The sequence below is a fragment of the Haplochromis burtoni genome, unplaced genomic scaffold (assembly GCF_018398535.1).
Source record: "Haplochromis burtoni strain Fernald_Lab_line unplaced genomic scaffold, NCSU_Asbu1 Contig_4734, whole genome shotgun sequence".
Classification (NCBI taxonomy): domain Eukaryota; kingdom Metazoa; phylum Chordata; class Actinopteri; order Cichliformes; family Cichlidae; genus Haplochromis; species Haplochromis burtoni.
The window spans coordinates 1-3,409 of record NW_024587095.1 but is presented as its reverse complement, the minus strand read 5'-3'; the positions used below and the strand labels follow the sequence as shown (position 1 = coordinate 3,409).

The following is a 3,409-nucleotide window of genomic DNA, read 5'->3' as shown; positions in this document are numbered from 1 at the left end:
GAACCTTCTTCAGCTCTGAACAGATGATGAAACACTGAATGATTCCAAGCACATACTTTGTCTGATAAACTTACATTTATTCTTCATACAGACTGGGGAGCTGTGGTTTGTCAAAGATCAGCTGTGATTATCTGGCAGCAGCGCTGAAGTCTAACCCCTCCCATCTGAGAGAGCTGGACCTTAGAAACAACAACTTGCAGGATTCAGGAGTGAAGCAGCTGTGTGGTTTTCTGGAGAGTCCAGGATGTAGACTTGAAATTGTGAGGTCAGTCACCATGTTTGTATGTAGTACACTTAACCTGTGTTTCCATATGCTAGGGACTTCCTGTTGTTCTAAGGAGGACTGGAAAATGTGTGAAAATCTCCCAGTCAGTTCACAGCACACTTCAATCATTTTCCTCCCATGTCTTATGCTGATTCAGTGTCACATTCATCTTTGGTCCTTGTTCTGCATCCCCACCATGGACTTCATTCCTTTCCAAGCCAGCCTTGAGTGTCCTTTATTCAGCTCATCCTCTGCTTTACTTTTAAATAATAATTTTGTGAATTTTAGTGATCCCTGTGGGGAAATATGTATGAAGCAGTGGGGAGCCACTAAGTAGGCACAGCGGGAGCAGTGAGTACGGACAGTACCTTGCTCATGGGTACCTCAGGGTAGCCATTCAATGGATTCAAACAACCAACCTTCCGACAATGGAGCAATAACCTTGTCTACTGAGCTATCCCTGCCCCCCTTTTAGCTGCTTTATCTCTCTTTGAACAAGTTTATGTGCCTCAATCTTTTTCTTCTCTCCCTCATAACAAGACAGCTTCTTCTGCCTGAGAACATGTTGGAGTGATTTACTAATCCATGGCTGCTTATTGGGAAAATACTTCCTGTTTTCAAAGTAATCCCCATTTTTCCCAGAAAGAAATGTAAGTAGAAATCGATGATCTAAGTGAGCTCTCTTCAGTCCTGTGACCTGACAGACCCAGAGGGGCCATCACATCACATTTAGAAGCTCCCCTAATGGAGCCACAACACATGTCCAATACTTAGTCTGTCTTGTTGGACCAACTGGAAGAAATGATTCAAGGACTTAGTCACAGAACAGAGATTTCAAATCTCCAAAATCCAACTGGCTGCATCAGGACATATAGTCTGAAAACTCTGCACAGTTTCCTGTTTGAAGCTGCTTCCTGTTGGCTTCAGCTGTTTGGAGTTTCCATTTTCTAAACTTCTACATTCTGAACCTTCTTCAGCTCTGAACAGATGATGAAACACTGAATGATTTCAAGCTCACACTTTGTCTAATAAACTTACATCTTTCATTCTTTATACAGATTGAGAAGCTGTGGTTTGTCGAAGATCAGCTGTGATTATCTGGCAGCAGCGCTGAAGTCCAACCCCTCCCATCTGAGAGAGCTAAACCTGTGGTTAAACAAGCTGCAGGATCCAGATGTGAAGCAGCTGTCTGACCTTCAGCAGAGTCCAGACTACAGACTGGAGACTCTGAGGTCAGTAGCTTATTGATTGGAAACAAACACTTCCTGTTTCTGCCTTAATGGTCACTATAGTAACGGCTGACACACTCTGATCAAACGCTGTCAACAGCCAATCAGCTCTCTGAAAAAAGCAGCACACAGACCAATGACTGCATTCATTTCCAAGTTTAAAGCAGTGAAGAACACAGTCTGTAGGTGAGGAAGAATTTAGTGAGAGCAGATGTTTGGATGGAATTCCTCCAGTTAACAGCTGGAACCGTCCATCTGGATTGTTGGGTTCCTTAAGAGCTCAGAGTTGAAAGACCAAGGTTATTGTGTTTTTACAATAACCTTGGTCAGACTGCTATACAAAACATAGAATACAAATGTTTCAAACAGCATTTGTATTCTATTTTTATCATATTGTATATAATATTTTATTTCTATTGTATATAGTATTTTATTTTATTCTATTCTACAGTTGTGTACAGTATCTTATTCTTATTGTATTCCAGTGTTCACTAATTTTTGCTATATAACTTTGCACTGTCCACTTTCTGCTGTAACAAAACAAATTTCCCACGTGTGGGACTAATAAAGGTTATCTTATCTTATCAATGATGTTTTCTTGTCTTATCTTATTCTAATGAATGAAAGTCCAAACTCAAACTAGGAGGGAAAAACATTTTCATCAACTTCAATAAAAATCCAAAGATTAGAAAAAGTGAAGCAACAATGAGTCCTAGTACAGTCCCAGCACTGAAGTCCCTGCTGCTCTTTATACTGGATGTGCTGCATCACTGACTGACAGCTGATGAAGAGTCTCTGGAAACACTCGTTTATCTCCTCTGCTCTTCCTTCTTCTCTCTGCAGGTGGAGCTGATGATGGTAAACAGGACGGTGAGAGAGGATGAGCTGTGTCCCGATTTGATTTTTTATTTGTATTTTTTAATGAAATATATGATATATACTCTCATATATACTATGTTATCATATATACTTGTATACACCATACATATACATACACCTGAGTGTTTTATATGATGGAATCACTGAGCATTTAACCTACATGCTGAAATCACAAGACCCAAAGGTCAAATATGGAAGTCCTAGTACAATAATATTTGACCCAAAGGTCAAATATTATCTACAATTATATTAATAAAACTTTGTGCCATTTGCTTTGTGAACACATGTTGATCAATACTGTTTGAAACAATGTGTTAAGGCAAGCAGTGACTAGCCCAAACATGGGGTTAATTCAACTTGCCAATGCTAAAGTATGGGACCTCTTTTCTCTGCACTCATTTGTGCTTATCTATTTTGGCCCCACTGGGTATGCACCTGGGGTGCTGTTTTCTCACCTCAACCACCAGTAGGTGAGAAAATTTCTTTCTTAGCATAGATAGCAGTTTACTTCAGGTAAGCGCACCTAACAAAATTGTCGAATTGATTAACTTGAATTGACACTGCAACCTTCCACGCCATTCAAGTCACCATGTGTCCACCCAACGCGTAGTTACGTTTGTCAGGAGGTGAACGTCAGGTCACGTGGAAGGTTACGGCGTAAGTTACTCAGATTACTCACAGAAGTCTAAATCAACCGTCAGTCTGAGTCGAGTCAGCCGAGGTTCAGAACAGTGGATCCTCACATCGCTCATTCAGAGACTTCCTCAGGTGTTTGTGTGAGTACAGAGAGACACAGCTCTGCTTTATTCATAATAAATGGGCCTACAATCATTTTATAGCACAATCAAATGTACGAGTGTCATGTGACCTGGGGGAGAAAGATATAGAAGTCCTCCCTGACTGCGTCTACATCACAGCTCAGAGGTTCAAAGATCTTAATGTCCAGCTTTATGTGATTAAATATGATCAGAGTGCTGAAACAGAACTTTTCTCTGTTTCCTAATAATAAAGAATTTTTATTGTTAATCAAAGATAA

General features: G+C 40.2%; 1 long non-coding RNA gene across 2 annotated transcripts; it reads left to right on the top strand.

Annotated features, from left to right (window-relative positions):
- Window positions 1–34: 34 nt before the first annotated feature.
- LOC121814001 lies at window positions 35–3,399 on the top strand. Of its 2 annotated transcripts, XR_006054006.1 has the most exons (3): window positions 35–265; window positions 1,324–1,497; window positions 2,338–3,399. It is a non-coding gene; the product is annotated as an uncharacterized LOC121814001 (long non-coding RNA). The 2 variants fall into 2 exon arrangements; XR_006054005.1 differs by lacking the exon at window positions 35–265 and having other exon boundaries at window positions 938–1,497.
- The last annotated feature ends 10 nt before the right edge of the window (window positions 3,400–3,409 follow it).